At 43.9% G+C, this 18,830-nt stretch overlaps 1 long non-coding RNA gene and 1 pseudogene across 2 annotated transcripts; both read right to left on the minus strand.

Annotated features, from left to right (window-relative positions):
• Nucleotides 1-28: 28 nt before the first annotated feature.
• The window catches only part of LOC110711204, a 36,083-nt pseudogene continuing 17,281 nt past the window's right edge, over nucleotides 29-18,830 (minus strand).
• Nucleotides 4,714-18,808, minus strand: LOC110711138. Of its 2 annotated transcripts, none has more exons than XR_002509277.1 (6): nucleotides 18,280-18,808; nucleotides 17,809-18,118; nucleotides 17,592-17,717; nucleotides 16,809-16,928; nucleotides 16,573-16,694; nucleotides 4,714-10,805 (listed from the first exon to the last, which is right to left on the minus strand). It is a non-coding gene; the product is annotated as an uncharacterized LOC110711138 (long non-coding RNA). The 2 variants fall into 2 exon arrangements; XR_002509276.1 differs by having other exon boundaries at nucleotides 4,714-13,926.

The following is an 18,830-nucleotide window of genomic DNA, read 5'->3' on the forward strand; positions in this document are numbered from 1 at the left end:
ATTCTTCTTGGCAAAGAAAGCTCAATCCTGTAAAAGTCATAAGTTTGAATTGTAGATGAATTATATAGTATTATTATCGCCAACAAAAATCTTGATAAAAAAAAAAATTGGAAAGGTACACGGTATTTAGTAATCTCCCTATCTTAGGAAAGACTACTAGAATCTAAAAGTATTCCTATTTCAGGGAAAGACTAATAGACAAAAGATAAAAGAAAAATTCAGAAAATTAAAAAACATAAAAATAATAATAAAGACCTATGCTAAAAAACAAGCTTCTTAAAGAAGCAAAACAAAACTTCTCTACAATGCTAAAACGTATAGCTTCTCATAGAAGTTAAAGCAAACAAGTAAATAACCAAACAACCAACGACAATCATGAAGCGGTGAGTGGCAATAGCGATGAGGCGGCGAAGAAATCAGTGTTGATCTCACCTACGATCTTGCGTAACACTAGATTGTCGGCGAGGATGATCTAGAGCATTGGCAACTAGAAGCGGAGGTGCAAGCAGCTAGCAGAGAAGAAAACAAGGCTGAAACACCGAGCTTAAGAAATTCTAGAGGAAACTACAAACAACAATTGAAAGGAAGTAGAAAAGAAAGCCCATCCCACCCCCAAAAAATCTTGACTACTTAGAGACTTGACTAAGGTTAGAGAACGACATAAGGTTAAATTAATTGGTTACGCCTTTGTAAAATTTAGAAGAGCTTTCAGCTTTCTTGTGCCCAACTACAACTGTTCAATTAGAAAATATAATCTTGAATTGGATACAGAAATTTGAGATAGGTAGTTGTAGGAATGTATGTAGAAGGGGTCTATTGAAATTTTCCTTATGGTAAAGAGAGGGATTGTGCCAGATAATATAGGCCATGTTTTTGTCCCAAGATTTTTGTTTAACTAAATCACTTAAACTTAAATTATTTTTATTAAATATAAATATTTGGATCAATTGGATAAAGTAATCACAACTTTCATGTATTCGCTTTTATTGGTCCCAACTCCCAAGTGATCGATAATCGATAAAATTGGTAAATTTCTTTTTGGATTTTATGGACACATATCAGCACGTGATTAAAAATGATTAAATTAAAATAAAATAAAATAAATTAAAAACAGTTTCCCAACCACGCCACTTTTCCACCCTCCACCTCCGGCACCAACCAACCCGTTCCCCGTCACCAAAACCATCCCTCCATCCCTACTCACACCCTTCGAAATTACCCTCTCCCAAAACCACAGTCGGGAACCGCCCTAATTCACACCCCCACCCTCGAAAACCATCCCCGCCCCTTTCCCCGAAGATACCTCAAAAACCATCCCTGGCCTCTCTCGTTCCTTAGCCTTGAAACGCCTCTTCGAATGGTTTTCAATTCAGGGCTGGGGAATGGGAAGGGGTGGGGTTTCTGGTGGTGTGCTAGGGGACGGGGGCTGTTTTTGGGTGATGGGCTTAGGGGCAACAATGTCAAGGGGTGGGGTGGGGATGGGTGGTCGTTTGCAGGGTTGGGGGGTGTCGGAGGTGGCAGGGGTGTCACTTGGCGGAGATGGCGCGGCAGGGCTAGGTGTTTGAATTTATTTATTTCATTTTTTAAAAAAATATTATTTTGACTTGTAAATTGCTGACACGTGCCAGTAACCTATTATAATAGGTTGGGTGACTGGTTAGGACCAATGAAAGCGAACACCCCCAAATGTTTGGATTATATAAGAAAATCCCAAATTTAGGATTATTTGAAGCGAATACGTGAAAGTTGAAATTATACTTACCAATTTTTCTTAAAAAATCTAGTAAAACATAAATTATTTTTCTCTTTGAATTTTATTTTGGAAAAATTACATAGAATAATCTGAACTTTGCTTCATCCGTCCAAAATAATCTCAAGTTTTGTGTATTTTTAATAATCTGAACTTTAATATGAATCTGCATTTCAAACAAACATTATTTTTACACTTGTAAATTTAAATGAGAACTGTTAAAATTTTCTCACTAAAAAGAACTTGTACAAGTTTTGCCCATTTAGATCAAATGAGCAAACTAAACAACCCATTTAGATCAAATGGCCTCCTGATAGGTGTACTCCTCTTTCACCAACAACTGTATCATAGCCCTAAAACATGTTTATTATACGTAGTAGACTTTAATTATTAATCCGTACTTTCTCTATCTCTATCTAATTGATAGACTTTTTTTAATAAAGCCATCCCTATTTAGTTTACACATAACTTTTTCTTTCCATAAATGACATGAGCATACTCATTCTATATTACTAGGGCGGCTAGCTCATGCCATAAGTTAGCTATGTTCAGGTTGCTCTTTTGCTCTAACCTTATGTCACAACTTTAATTGTTGGCAGCATTTTAACTAGCACATTTACATTTGCTTTTTTTCATTTGCATCATTCACTAACCGTCACTCTCTTAGCTTTTTAACATTTGCATCATTTTAACTAGCACATTTATAAAGACATAACTTTCATCAATAATATCTTTAATTATCTTTTAGTTAAAATTGTAAGAAAAATAAAATTATGAAAATTGTTATCGTAACTAATCCAATTATATCTTACATAATAACAATTATTTATTTTTAGCTCATAAAAAATTTAAGTCAATATTAATTGAGAAGAGCATAAGTTAAGGGATGCAATATTAAAAAAAAAGAGAGAGAGATTATTAAAAAAAAAAAAAAATCATTAGTTAAAAGTTTAAAACTTTGTGTCAGTCAAAGTGTCGACTAATCTACTAAGAATTTTGTAAGCAATATGACAACATACCTGTTGCAGGCTACTAATGAAATTGTGAGCATTTGCTAGCTTTTCAGCAGATATAATTTCATCTTCCACGGCGTTGCCTCCGTTTCCATATGCAATGTTAGCTCTTATAGTGTCATTAAAAAGAACAGGTTCTTGACTCACAAGACCCATTTGTTACCTTAACCATTTTAACTGGAGCTTCTGAATTTCAATCTCATCTAGAGTTATGTAGCCAGAATTTGGATCATAGAATCTTTGCAAAAGGGAAATCACAGTTGATTTTCCACTCCCACTCTCCCCCACAAGAGCCACTGTCGAAATGTTAAATTTGCAATTAACTATTCGTATATAATAGAAGGTGCTTTTAAACAACTTTAAGTGCTACATGGTTCTCTCCTCATTTAATTGAGCCTTTTATTTCACGTGTTTAAGAACATGGACTGTACAATATTTGAACTCATGACGACCTTATGTTAAAAACTATTGTGTTACTGATTTACTGCTAAGATATTGTCATATCACATGTCATCATTTTATAAAAATTAAGTTCTCCATATAAGTAAGGATTTAAATTATAAAATTAATGCAATAATCCAGAGCATCGCCCTGTCTTAAAACTTAGACATTTACATCTACTTCGTAGTGAAAACTGAAAAAATCACTTCTATTTCATAAAAGTTGCAGCTCTATGGATTTCACATATGCAACAACGTTAATACTACATTACTACCTCCGTTAGTTGTAATCTGTAACTTTGTAATTTTTTATATCTCACAAATAATCTTCCAAAATTACAGATAACAATTAATTGAGGTAATATTTCTAATTCTCACTAAAACACCTTATTTTGATGATGTACATTGATTTTAATCTAACATTTTTTAATATCAGCATTTACACTTTATATGCTCCCTCCGTTTTTAAATACTTGCTTTACTTTTCATTTTCGGCCTTCTTAAATACTTGCTCCATTTCCTTATTCGGAAAGCTTTTACAATATTTAATAAATTTCTCTCACCTAGTGAACCCACCATGAATCATATTTTATTAATTTCATATTCTCTCTTCTCCATTTATCTCCACTACTTTTGTTTTTTACAATTTTTTATTCTTTCACCTACCTCACTACCCCCATATTGTATTACTTTGTCCAATTTCTCCTAAAACTCCGCGCATGAAAAAATAGAGCAAGTATTTTAAAACGGAGGGAGTATTAGTTTATGAAGAATACTACAAAATTCAAAGAATTGCAGTTTTATGAAATAGAGGGATATACATTTGATGACACAATTACCTATCCTGCATTAATTGTCCAGTTTAGGTCTTGGAAGATCTCAATATCAGGTCTAGTGGGATAGGTGAAGCGAACATTTCTGAATTGAATGTCACCCTCACTAGTAGAAAAATATAAAAGGGCACCGGTTCAAAACCCCCATATAGCACCGGTTTTGAACCGGTGTAGATTTGAGGGATGCCAAAAAAAAACTTTAGCACATGTTCAGAATCGGTGCTAAAAACTTGTTTTTCGCCCCGAATCTGTTCCAAAACCGCTGCGAATAATGGCGCAGAAAAATAAAAAAAAACTTTTAGCGGCAGTTCAAAACCAAAACCGGTGCCCTTAATGCCCCAAGAAATTTTTTTTTTTTTTTTTTTTTTTTTTTTTTTTTTTTTTTTTTTTTTTTTTGCATTTTATTCACTTAAATTGATATAGAAATACACTAATATTAACACTATTTCTTTAGGTATAATAACTATTAAGAAGGGCTGTTTCTGGATTCAGTGCAGGTGAGCTCAATGTCACGACTCACATATTCCCACCCCTCACTAGAGCCACTAGGCAGCAAGTTATAATCGTGGCCAGGGGGAATGCCCTTGGTGCATGGCTAGCAAGGCCAGAACACCCTTCCCCCTATAGAGCTTTATTTAGCACCCTGCCATTTACTCTAGTGAACACGCCCATGACAGTAACACAATAATGGGCCATGGGCCGGGCTTAATGGACTCCAAATGAGCCCAAACTTGATGGCCCATCATTTTTGGGCCCAATAAAGATGATGGTGCAGCCAGAATTTGAAGATGAGGCCCAGAACCTTCCAGAATGCACGAAGAGGTTCGTGGAGCATCCGGAGGTCTCTAGAAGCCTCTAGGGACAACTTGTACAAACTTAAGATGCTAGAACTTTGTAGATGGTTCTAGAACATTGTACATAAGCCTATGTAAACAGAAAGTATATAGAGTTCCCTAGAACCTTCCATTTGAGGAGGTTAGGAAGCATCTAGATTAGAACACTCTAGAAAGGGATGGTGCCTATAAATAGGAAACCTCCCACCCATTCTTGGTAGGTACGAAAACACTTGTATTCTCTCAAGCATTTATAAAAAGCCTTTTTCCTTAAAGCCTTCTCATATATTCTCACTTGTGCTTTCCAAGCAAACCACACTTAACTAACAACATCAATATTTAGCTTTGCTAAGCAATTGGGAGCCTTGACTAGTAGTCTAACGGGTGGTGACTCTAGTAGGCCGCGTGCAAAAGACTAAGGGAATTAGTCAGCGCGTGACACGTGGTATCAGAGCAACGTCGATCGAAGGGGCGGTCTGTTGCGTTTGTGTGCTAGTTGTTGTTAGAAGATAAGTGCGGAAGTCAGGAGTATGGCACAAAAGGACGATGCCCATGCATCCGTTGTGGAAGAGGGAAACACCAGTAAGAAAGCTAGCCGTACCACCTTGCTTGAGGAGAAGATGGTTAGTATGGTCCAGGCCATCTCGGAACAACGAGATAGCATTAATGACCTCAACGAACAGTACGATGATGTTGAGGCTAGGGTCAAGGGTCTTGAGTCGGGGAGCTTGAGAACTTCCTGTGGAGCATCGAGAAGTACTTTGGCGCGATGCATTTGGACGACGATGCATCAAAAATCAACACCGCTACCATGTACTTGGGGGACGATGCTATCCTTTGGTGGAGAAGGCGCGAGACCGACATCAAGAAGGGTGTTGTCCAACTCAACACCTGGGACGAGTTCAAGAGCGACCTCAAGAAGCAATTCTATCCAGAAAACTCGGAAGAGGTAGCCATAAAGAAGCTGCGTGGGTTGAAGCATACGGGGTCAGTCAAGGAGTACATCAAACAGTTCACTTCACTCATGCTAGAGGTGACCGAGATGCCGGAGAAGACTCAACTTCTCTACTTTATGGATGGTCTACAACGATGGGCTGAGCAAGAGTTGAAGCGCCGAAACGTCCAAACTCTCGCTGATGCCATCGCTGCTGCCGAGTCCTTGTACGAGTTCAAGCAAGAACCAAGGAAGGAGAGAGGCAACAAGAGCAGCGGCAACAAGGGGAAAGGTGGGGGAGCCAAGCCCACCGAACGAAGCCACAACGGTAGCAAATCGTCTGAGAAGAAGGACAAGGAGAAGTTCCACTCAGACCGAAAGTCAAAGCGCTTAGATTGCTTCCTATGCGGGGGTGATCACTGGGCTAGGGAGTGCCCACAAAAGAGGAAGCTCAATGCTATCATGGCTACATCACCTGGGGAATCGTCAGGGGACGAAGCACACATGGGGACGTTGCGCCTGTGCAACAGTGTGAAGGCTACGGTGGAGGAGCCCAAGGAGGACAAGGACCTGGCCAAGGTATGTACGCTACCCCGGGACAAAAAGCCATATCTTATGTTTGTTGAAGCCATAGTTGGGGGAAAGGCCTCAAAAGCATTAGTCGACACTGGTGCTACCCACAACTTTGTGACGCTCAAAGAAGCCACAAGGTTGGGCCTTAAGTTCACCAAGAAGAAGGGTTCTTTGAAAACGGTGAACACTATTCAAACACCCATCCACGGTGTGGCTCGTGGGGTCCCACTCCAGTTGAGTGAATGGGAGGGGGCAGTAGATTTCACAGTCGTCGACATGGATGATTTCAACTTGGTGCTAGGATTGGAGTTTATGGACTCAGTAAGGCCTTTCACATTCGAAGAGGATGGCTCGCTGACCATCAAGAGAGGACAAGGAACATGGTCAGTCCCCGTTGCTCGGGAGGAAGCCGAAGCCAAGATGTTGTCCGCAATACTACTCGACAGGGGCATCAAGAGGAAGCAGACAACCTTTTTGGCAACAATGGTTGAGGAGAAACTCGAGGTGCAACAAGAGATCCCCGTGGAAATTGTCAGGGTTCTCAAAGAGTTTGAAGATGTCATGCCGCCCGAGCTACCCAAAAAGCTTCCCCCTAGAAGGGAAGTAGATCATGAGATCAAGCTGGAGCCTGAGGCAAGGCCTCCAGCCATGGCACCTTACAGGATGGCCCCACCGGAGCTTGAAGAGCTACGGAAGCAGTTGAAGGAATTGCTCGATGCTGGTTTTATTCAACCATCTAAGGCACCATACGGGGCACCTGTTTTGTTCCAGCGCAAACATGATGGAAGCCTGCGCATGTGTATAGACTACCGGGCGTTGAACAAGATCACTGTGAAGAACAAATACCCCATTCCCCTTGTGGCAGATTTGTTCGATCGATTAGGGAACGCCAGGTACTTTTCTAAACTTGATCTGAGGTCGGGGTACTGGCAAGTACGCATCGCCGAAGGGGATGAGCAAAAAACGGCATGCGTAACTCGCTATGGGTCCTTTGAGTTCTTGGTAATGCCCTTCGGCCTTACCAACGCCCCGGCAACCTTTTGCACTTTGATGAATAAGATCTTCCAGCCTTTCTTGGATAAGTTTGTGGTCGTCTATTTAGACGACATTGTGGTGTACAGTAACACTTTGCAGGAACATGAGCAGCATCTGGCGCAAGTGTTCAAGGTTCTACGGGAGAACGAGCTATATGTCAAAAAGGAGAAATGCTCGTTTGCCCAAGATGAGGTGTCTTTTTTAGGGCACCATATCAAGGCTGGCAAGATTATGATGGAGCATGACAAGGTGCGCTCCATCCAAGAATGGGGTGAGCCAAGGAATGTGTCCGAGCTACGATCCTTCCTTGGCCTTGCCAACTACTATCGGCGGTTCATTCGAAGCTACTCGGCTAAGGCAGCACCTTTGACCGATTTGCTCAAGAAGAAGGCCCAGTGGTGTTGGGACGAGAAGTGTCAAAGGGCATTCGATGGGTTGAAGAAGGCAGTCACGGAAGAACCCGTCCTAGCCTTGCCTGATTACTCAAAGCCATTCGAGCTGATACGGATGCCTCCGATTATGCCATAGGTGGGGTCCTTATGCAAGAGGGGCATCCCATTGCTTACGAATCTCGCAAGCTAAACGATACGGAGAGGAGATATCCTGTCCATGACAAGGAGATGACGGGCATAATTCATTGCTTGCGGATATGGAGGCACTACCTGCTCGGGAGTCGGTTCACCATCTACACCGACAACGTTGCGACAAGCTACTTCCAAAATCAGAAGAAATTAAGCCCCAAGCAAGCTCGTTGGCAAGACTTCCTGGCCGAATTTGACTATGTCATGGTGTATAAGCCAGGCAAAGTAAACTTTGTCGCCGATGCTCTAAGCCGCAAGGCCACCTTTGCAGCTATTAGTCGCGCCACAAGCACCATCTTGGACAGAATCAAGGATGGTCTTACTCAAGATCCTATAGCTAAGGGGCTCCTGAACCTAGTCAAGGAACGCAAAACCCGAAGGTTTTGGATAGAGGATGGGATCCTCTATACTGCTGGACGGCGACTATTCGTGCCTAAGTGGGATAATCTTAGGCGAGATATCATGAAAGAGTGCCATGACTCTAAGTGGGCTGGTCATCCTGGCGTCTTACGCACGTTAGCACTCCTGGAGAAGAATTACTATTGGCCACACATGGGGCAAGATGTGGAGGCCTATGTAAAGACTTGTCTTGTGTGCCAACAAGACAAGGTCGAACAACGCGTGCCGGCTGGGTTACTTGAGCCACTTCCTATACCTGAAGGGCCATGGGAGAGCGTATCAATGGATTTCATTTCAGCCCTACCCAAGTCAGATGGGTATGGCTCGATCATGGTGGTTGTCGATCGCTTTTCCAAATATGGCACGTTCATACCGGCACCAAGGGATTGCACAGCCGAGCAAGCAGCCCATCTATTCTTCAAGAACGTGGTAAAATATTGGGGCTTGCCTCGGAACATCATCAGTGATCGAGACCCAAGGTTCACAGCAAAATTTTGGACAGAATTATTCAAGTTGCTTGGGTCCGGACTCCACTTCTCAACAAGCTTTCACCCCCAGACGGATGGGCAAACCGAAAGGGTGAATGCTTTGCTGGAGCTATATCTCAGGCACTATGTGAGTGCCAATCAGCGAGATTGGGCTAAGTACATGGATGTTGCCCAATTCTCCTACAACCTACAAAGATCCGAGGCTACGGGCAAAAGTGCCTTCGAAATAGTCATGGGACAGCAACCCTTGACTCCACAAGGGATCGCCTCGGGGTACACAGGGAGCAGCCCAGCTGCTTACAAGCTTGCACGAGGGTGGCACGAGCAACTCGATATATCCAAGGCTTACTTGGACAAGGCGGCCAAGAAGATGAAGAAGTGGGCTGACAAGCATAGGCGCCCAATGGAGTTCCAAGTAGGAGATTTGGTGATGGTGAAGCTGCTACCTCAACAATTCAAGGTCTTCCGACAGGTGCACAAGGGTCTTGTGCGAAAGTATGAGGGACCATTCCCCGTACTAAGGAAGGTTGGGAAAACATCATATAAGCTTGAGTTACCCCCAAGGTTGAAGATTCATCCGGTGTTCCACGTGAGCATGCTCAAGCCCTATCAAGCTGACCATGAAGATCCAAAAAGGGGCGAGTCACAAAGGGCGCCCACGGCTGTGGTGGCATCCTTCGAGAGGGACATCGAGACAATTGAGGCCAAGAGGCTCATAAGAAAGAGAGGGGTTCCAAGCTACAACGAGTATCTTGTTCGTTGGAAGGGTCTCCCGGATAGTGAAGCAACGTGGGAAAAAGAAGGAGACCTATGGCAATTCCAAGACAAGATAGCTAAGTTCGAAGGGCGGCCTTGACGGGGACGTCAAGACTTGGGTGGGGGAGCATGTCACGACTCACATATTCCCACCCCTCACTAGAGCCACTAGGCAGCAAGTTATAATCGTGGCCAGGGGGAATGCCCTTGGTGCATGGCTAGCAAGGCCAGAACACCCTTCCCCCTATAGAGCTTTATTTAGCACCCTGCCATTTACTCTAGTGAACACGCCCATGACAGTAACACAATAATGGGCCATGGGCCGGGCTTAATGGACTCCAAATGAGCCCAAACTTGATGGCCCATCATTTTTGGGCCCAATAAAGATGATGGTGCAGCCAGAATTTGAAGATGAGGCCCAGAACCTTCCAGAATGCACGAAGAGGTTCGTGGAGCATCCGGAGGTCTCTAGAAGCCTCTAGGGACAACTTGTACAAACTTAAGATGCTAGAACTTTGTAGATGGTTCTAGAACATTGTACATAAGCCTATGTAAACAGAAAGTATATAGAGTTCCCTAGAACCTTCCATTTGAGGAGGTTAGGAAGCATCTAGATTAGAACACTCTAGAAAGGGATGGTGCCTATAAATAGGAAACCTCCCACCCATTCTTGGTAGGTACGAAAACACTTGTATTCTCTCAAGCATTTATAAAAAGCCTTTTTCCTTAAAGCCTTCTCATATATTCTCACTTGTGCTTTCCAAGCAAACCACACTTAACTAACAACATCAATATTTAGCTTTGCTAAGCAATTGGGAGCCTTGACTAGTAGTCTAACGGGTGGTGACTCTAGTAGGCCGCGTGCAAAAGACTAAGGGAATTAGTCAGCGCGTGACATCAAGCTCCTTTGAAGTTCATTAACAGTTGAATGACTGCTGGGAAATGTCATGTCTAGATTCAATGTAGGTGAGCTCGAGCTTGAGAAAATTTCTTATTAAACAAAACTAGAATCATCACTTGCTTGCTCTAGGGCTGCCTGCTTTCAACAGCACACGACATGGATGAAGGATATGCAGGGTAGTGGACTGCAAACAATTCCTCACTCGATCGGTAAAAACCCTTTTGCAGTACCATCTTCAGTGACTCCCATAACTTGCCTTGTTAACCTCCCTGCCAAAATTAGAAGTTATGTCACCAACCTCAGCAAACAAATATTAAAACACGTAGTATTTTCCCCAATCCCCACGAAAAAAAGAGGGGAGAAAACAGTTGGTCATGGGCTCATAGCATTCTGTGCACCACACCTAATATATATCAAACAAATATTAAAACACGTAGTAGTAATCAAGGGTAGGGAAGGAGAAACAAAAGGTTTAGGAAAGCAGTGTCATATGCAATGTCATGCAGAATATTCCCTGTAGAGCTGTAGTACTGAATGAAAGGTAATCATTTAAAGAAGGAAGGTTCTACCTGGACACATCCCTTGGTCAGAACAAGTCCTCCTATATAATATGTGATGCACTTCAATTTGTTCTCTTGGTTTGCATGATAGCTATCATGAAGACTACATCAAGTAACAAGTGACAAGGAGATATTCTTACAAGCTTGGCAATGATAATATCTTTTTTCATTTTCAAAGGAAACGACAACTTCATCCAAGATCGGAGCCAACTTTTGGCAATGTCCACACCAGGTGCGTAAAACTCCAAAAGAACTGTAGTAATTAAATATGATAAATACATGTAAAAATAAACATGGGCTTTGTTTAGGGTAAAAATTACCCTAGACACGTGGCCCAATAAGGGCCTGACACGTGTCACCTCCTTTTGCACCATGGGCATCCAACCAATGGATGCCACGTGGCATTGTACCCTCAATGGGGGAGCAGATCCTCATCTGCTATAAATAGAGGAATCTACCTCATTTATTGGCATTCATAAATACTCACACCAAACCCGAGCAATATTAATTGTGGAATCTCCCGGAATCTGAGAGAAATACCCGTTTACTTTCCGCACATAATCTCATTCGGAATCATACTAACTTGACCTTCGGAGGCAGAACTCCACCCAACCGGAGTTTCGTGGTTTTGTAGGTACAGAAGTCAGACGTGCATTCCCGGTGTTGTAACTCTCCCGTAGGACACCTTAGAAAACCCCGAAACATTTGGCGCCGTCCGTGGGGAGAGTACCACTGAGATGACATCTGAAAATGTACCAACTGTAGAGGGCAGCCGGCCCCTAGCTTACCCTGAGGTCCATACGGACCACGAAAGTGGAAGCGGTGACGACTACTATGTCGAAACCTATATGGCCCCAGACGGTTCATTCCGTTCTAGGCGCACCCATTCTAAAGAAAGGAAGGAACGGGGTCAAGACAAAGCTTGCCCCAACAACCCAGGCGGCAAGCACCCTGGACAACCCCAGGCGGCGGAGGGGGCTGCCCCCGTCACCAGAGACGAGCTCATGAACCTCATGACTAGTTTCAAAGGGGAAATCAAGGACATCATCAAGAAGTCAGCTGGCTCCAGCAAGGGCCAGTCGGCTAAGAAGGCTTCCATGAAGAAGCCAATTAAAGACCGGGTGCCTACTCCTCACCCGAAGCCTAAGGGGGCGGATGGGCCCTGATCAATCTCTCAAAAATTCGTTTCCCTGAATCAGGGCAGCGAAAGGCCATCCGGCACATACAACCGGATGGGTCAAAAAAGACCTTCTCTGATGCCCGGTTGTTAATCCAGGAGAAGAGAAGTCAGAGCATGTCTAAGTCGGCTTCTACGTCGACCTACCCAGATAGTTTCCGCAATTCTTCAATTAAGCATTCGGAAACCCACCCAAGGAGCTAGACACATGGCACGTCCGTTGATCTCTCCCCCTTCTGAGTCGATCTCCGCCTGCATGGCCTTGATCTGCTTCGGGACCCACTCCTCATAAGACTCTAGAGCCGGCTGCTGCGATTCCTCGGTCTCAATGGCAAGATCAGCGTATTTATAGGCAAGCTCCCAGACGGTATACTCCGTGTCCGGATGAACCAGGGACCAAGCCTTTTGCATTCGAGTGACGCAATCTTGCTCATTCTCTTCAATGAGCCGACTCTGTTCAGCCTCCAGCGTAGATTTAAAGTTGTCGCTAGCCTTGACCGTCTCCTTCTTCAGGCGGACGTTGTCAGCAAGGAGAGTTGTATTCTCCTTCCTGGCCAACTCCAGAAGTTTGGAAGAGTCAGTCACCTTCTTCAGCTCCGCCTCGGCATTCTCCTTCTCCGCTTTAAGATTGTGGAGCTTGGTGTCGGCTTCATTAAGCGCCCTCTGGAGCGTCTTGATGGAATCCGCCTGTTGTATGATTATGCTTTTAGTTTTCAATTCATGCATAATCATGGAATACTGGACAACGTTATGGGCGTCAGACGCATCCCGTTTAGCCCGTCTTACCTCCTGACACTTGCGGGCGTAGGCTTTCTTGAGCCCCTCCACGCGCAGCATTGACTACAAAAGCCCAAGCGGAGTCAGAAGGGGTCAGGTGGCATAACAACTTAAACGAATTGGAAGATTATGTACCTCAGACAGTCCGGCCAGAACCTGGTCGGCATTGAAGGTTTGGATCACTGGGATCGCCTCCTTCTCTTCTTTGGGTATGGCCTTCAGCATGGCCCGGGCGTATTTCTGTACATCCGGCCAGCGAGGGGAGTGATCTGCACCAGAAAAAGATGGTGAGAAGGCAACATACTTCCCTCATATCGACTTCCGGCTGCCAGAAGAGTCTTCTGGTTGGAGCTGGGAGTGCGACTTGACCCGCATAGGCTTGCCAAGCAAAGAAGGGTTGAAGGGGTCAATAGTATCTTGGGATGTAGGCAGAGGATCGCGACTGCCCTCAGCCGGTACAGAAGCGCCGGATGCCCTAGGCGGCATTGTCTCCTTCTCAGGAACATCCGGCTGCCTTGCCGTTAGATCAAACCCCAGGCCGAGGTTTTTGACAGATTTACCTCCAACCGTCTAACGACTGGGTACTGTCGAGGAGGAAGTCTTCCTCGCCTTGTTGTGGATTGGCGGCTCCTCTCTAGGCCGAGGCCTTATTAATTTTGAAACGGAGTGGCGCACCTTGTTCCCATCCTGAAAAAACAAGCACAGAGATCAGGCGGCATAGAAGTCAAACAGAAATCGAAGTAAAAAGAAGGAAAAAGCAAGATACCTTATTTTTTGCCGCCTGGGCAGCAAGCTTCTTCTCCGCATTAGCCTTGCGGATTTCAGCGGCTGACTTGGCGGGTGTCTTGTCAGCAGGCAACATGGCTAGGCCACGCACTGCACAAAAGAACCCATCCGGTTAGAAAAACAAACAAAACAAGGAATGAGTCATTGCAAAACAAAATAGGGGCAATCTCTAATGTGACCTACGTTTATCAAACTGAGTGCTAAGCTTATAGACGGACAAAAACGCCTCGTCTCGAAGAAATTCGTGCTTGGGCACCCAATTCCTGGGTACGCTTATTAACTCCCTATTGGAGAGGGTTGTCGTAGTCTGTTCAAAGAACTTGGACTCAATTATTCGCTCGTAGTCCTCATCCGGGATACGAGGCTTCTTGCACTTGTGGCCCAGAAGGTCTGGCTTCCGGTTGTATGTCCTATACTCCCGGTTTTCCTCCTGGGTGGGAGCGGAGACCAAGTAAAACCTGTTCTTCCAGTCCGACCAATGAGACGGTTTGTCTAAGGTCATTAGGTACTGGGGATATGTGGTCAATGTGTACCAGGCTCTCTAACCGCCTGGGCTTCTGCTCAAGTAATGCATGTGAGCAAAGGCCTCCCAGCCGGGGTTGATTTCCTGCATCTCGTAGGCGGCTATATACCCCAAAATGTTAACCCAAGAATTAGGGGTTGACTGCCAGATGCCCAGGCCATACCCTAGAAGGATGGCCTTGATTGTGTTATGAAGGGGGAAGCGGAGGCCAGCCAGGAACGCCGCTTCGTAGCACCCAAAGTACCTGTTTGCATTGGGCTGCTCGTCTTCCCAAACAATAGTGCCCATCTCAGGCGGCACAATTATTCTCCAATCCTTTCCAAGAGGACGAATCTTTATGAAGTCCTCTAAATTATTGGCCATGCTAGCCCTATCCTTGGCAGAAACGACGATGAGGAAGGGGTCGCCTTTATTATTCCAATTAGGCCTCTCCTCCGCCTTACTATCAGCATCCAGCGTCAAGAGGCTGCTACTACTGCCACTTTGCTTTGTACCGGATGAGGAGGCGGCCTCATTGTCGTTGGCATCCCCTTCCTGGGTTTCGCCGGCCGCCTCCCTGATCCATACCCAATATCCCATCACTGGGAGTGCTTGGGGTGTCATACGGTGAATCCCTTGTCACCTCCGCCTGATTAGGGTCAGATGGCAGCTCGCCAGAGTCCGCTTCTCTGTACTCTGGATCGAAGGCAGTCTTTTTTGTACGAGCCATTGCGTCCTGCACAGAGACAGAGACGGTCGGTTTCGGAGATGAACAAGGAGACTCCCCGTACCCAGAGGCGGCACCCCCAGTCCTAGACTCAGCCGTACCAAGAGACCGACTGACCTCTAAATTGTGGTGTGTCGTGTGTGTGATGGGTGAGGTCATTATTCTAAGATATATACAGCCAAAAGACTTAAAAATAAAGAAACTCCAAAAGACAAGGAACCAAGACGTTACCTTGAAATTAAATAAAAGTTTGGAGAAAGGAGTCGAAGGGTTGTTGACCAAAGATACCCCAAACGGTATCGCTTTGAGCAGACTGCAGATTGGCAAAAGAAAGAAATTAATCACCAATGTTGCCCAAAGATACCACAGGCTGGAAAGGCCGGTTGTGGTAGATATGCAGAGCAAAGTCTGAAGATTTTATAAGGATTGTCCAAAGACCCCACAGACGGTATAAACCGGCTGAGGCTCACCAATGGACAACGCGCAAAAAGAATGGAACGGAACCAACACAGGCGGCCTGAAAGCTGGTTGCGTATTCGTTGAAATGAAAAAGCTGTTTGAAGACACCTCAGTCGGTAAAGAACCGGTTGGGGGTTCCAGCAAAACAGCTTAGAAGGGAATTGCTCGAAGATAACTCAGACGGTTTACACCGGCTGAGATTCTCAATAGACGCAATTTGTTATAAAAATTGCCTAAAGAAGCTCCAGACGGCAAAAGCCGGTTGCAGCATAATCAAACATCCAACAAAAGAGACCGATTAAGTCAGAAGGATACCTTAGTGAGACGGGCTACGTAACTCAAGCGGTATCCGGACGTTTGGAAGTTGAAGGCTGTTTGCACGAGCAAGTAGGCGGGGTCAGGAGTTCTCTCTCTTTTTTTCTCAAAAATGGCATAGTGAGGAATGAAAGGAGGGAGATTCCTATTTATAGGAAATCTCAGAAGGTGAACCGTCACCTCCTCTTCCCCCCTAGTTTAAAATTTGAAAAAGAAGAGGGAAGGAGGCAAACCGTCGCCCTCCTGCCTGGTTGGCACGTGTCACAGGTGCCACGTGGCATAGCCACGTCAGCACCCGTGAGGGGCAAATGTTTAGGGTAAAAATTACCCTAGACACGTGTCACCTCCCTATAGCACCATGGGCATCCAACAAATGGATGCCACGTGGCATTGTACCCCCAATGGGGGAGCAGATCCTCATTTGCTATTAATATAGGAATCTACCTCATTTATTGGCATTCATAAATACTCACACCAAACCCGAGCAATATTAATTGCGGAATCTCCCGGAATCTGAGAGAAATACCCGTTTACTTTCCGCACATAATCTCATCCGGAATCATACTAACTTGACCTTCGGAGGCGGAACTCCACCCAACCGGAGTTTCGTGGTTTTGTAGGTATAGAAGTCAGACGTGCATTCCCGGTGCTGTAACTCTCCCGTAGGACACCTCAGAAAACCCCGAAACAGGCCTCAAGAAGGAAACAAAATAGGGCACACAAACATCCTTACCATTTTTTCCAGAGTTGAAAACTATATCCTGAAGGGTGTCTGCAACAACCACCTTCACAGGTTCATCATTAATTGCTTTCGGGGAGGGGTTCTGACTTCTTGTGTGCGGCCACCTTGCCTTCCTACAATATCACATCATTGTCCAGTTATGCACTTATTCATACATAAATAACTTTTACTAGCAAAACCTCAACTAGAGCAAAAAAAACTGAAAATGCTAATAGAAAATAAATTACACTGTAATCCTGGATCCATGATGCAATTTGATCAGCCTCCACTTTATCTTTAACATATTTCTTCCCATCGTTGGTCTAGACAATAATGAGAGGTACTTGATCCTCTTTAACTCCAAGATACTGAAAAATTAGTCAAAAATTCAACATAATTAACATTCAGTCCGCTAGAAGTGTGCACAAATCAAGTTCACTTGTGGCACTGCCCCATGAGGAGACGGGTGGCGAGGAAAAAGATACCCTAAGTTTAGACTACAGTTCTGGTAAATATATTATACAGAAGCAAAACTAGAAAGTCATTAAGTAAACATTTAACTGACGATTCTGACACTACGATGACTACAACTACTAATGAACCTCAATAACATGACATCTCCACACAGATTAAGAAGAGAATTATAAATAAAAGCAATAGAAAATCCAGACATACAATACATAAGCATCAATCCAAACAGAGGAGGCAGTGCCTCACAGCGCAGATAAAGATCCAACTTGGTGGATACTTAGGTACTTTTAACTTCAAAATACAAAATGTAATCATGGACAAAAAAGGGTTTCTTAACAAAATTTTCTGTTGTTAGCCAAATTGCTTGTGTTTGAAAGCAATAAGATAATTACGTGAAATTGCACACTCCACATGTGCATATCAGAATCAATGTTCTATGTGATACTTAAAATGTTCACATCCATCCGAAAAATTAGTTATGACCAAACATGTGATGATTCATTACAAAACCATTCATGGACAATTCCATCAAGTTTGTACAGAAGAAACAAAACATATACCTTGGCATTGAGAGAGTTAAAAAACTTAATAACATAGGGATGGTGTGCTTGGTCCTTGCTAAAGATAGTCATAGTAGGAATACTGGATTCTTCAACAAACTTCTCCAGAGCTTCCGCATTAAAATCCTACATATTATCACAAGGTTTCATCAGCACACGGAATTACCGTAAGAAACTGCTATGTTGCAAGAAATTTGAAATGAGTAAATTGCTATACCTGAGAGTCAACCACAAGCTCGTCAAAAGGCTTGAACAACCTAAGGGTGGGCTTCTTCACAGATGACTCACTCCTTGGTAGGAGCTTTGCATCAGTAGTGTGACCAAACTCGTAGTCAGAGCGCAACTTCTCAGCCAAGGCTTGGAAGATTCCAGAAAAAAAACAACAAGAACCCAGAAAAAAGAAAAGAACATCCAACCAAATCGTGAATATAATGCAAAACCACCACCACTAGACTCGTAGCTGCAGCTCACGACCCATGAAACCACCACCGCACGAAACCACCATTGCACCCACGAACCCATCACCACTAGCACCGACCACCGTCACCATAATCACAAAAAATTAAATAAAAATCAGAAATCCTATCATCTCACATTCTCACCAGTAAATTCAATCAAAATTTCAATTGTTCATCATTAATTAAAAAAAAAATCATAAAACCTAGATTTCAAATTGAAGAGCACATACCTCGAATTTGTGATTTTTGAATCGATAATTGATTCAAGTTTGTTGTTGTTGTTGTTGTTGTTGTTGTTGTATTTGGTTCAAATTGACGGCGGCGGCGATGGTGGTTGTGCTTGGTTTTAATGACGCCGATTTCGGACTGAGAAGGAGAAGGAGAGCGGCGTTGCTTGCGGCGCAGTTATGGAGAAGGAGAGAGGAAAGGAAAGGGAAAGTGGTGGTTGTGGAGAAAGAGATCGAAGGAGGGAGAAGGAGTTTGAGGAAAGTGCTGAACCTCCATTGTTCAACTGAAGGAGAGAGAAGGAGGTAGAGGCAGATGAGAGTGGAGGAGAGATCGAGGAAAGAGAAAGAAAGAAGATTATATAGACTGGTTTTTTATTTATTTTTTATTTTTTATTTTACAATAGCATTCACACCGGTTCGAACCGAATCGGTGCGATTAACTCATTTTTTGCACCGGTTTGGTTAGAACAGGTGCGAATACTCTTTCCCTCAATCCCGCCTACTTTTTTTCGCACCGGTTTTAAAAAACCGGTGCGCTTTTGGCGGTGCTCATT

The sequence above is a fragment of the Chenopodium quinoa genome, unplaced genomic scaffold (assembly GCF_001683475.1).
Source record: "Chenopodium quinoa cultivar QQ74 unplaced genomic scaffold, ASM168347v1, whole genome shotgun sequence".
NCBI classification, from domain to species: domain Eukaryota; kingdom Viridiplantae; phylum Streptophyta; class Magnoliopsida; order Caryophyllales; family Amaranthaceae; genus Chenopodium; species Chenopodium quinoa.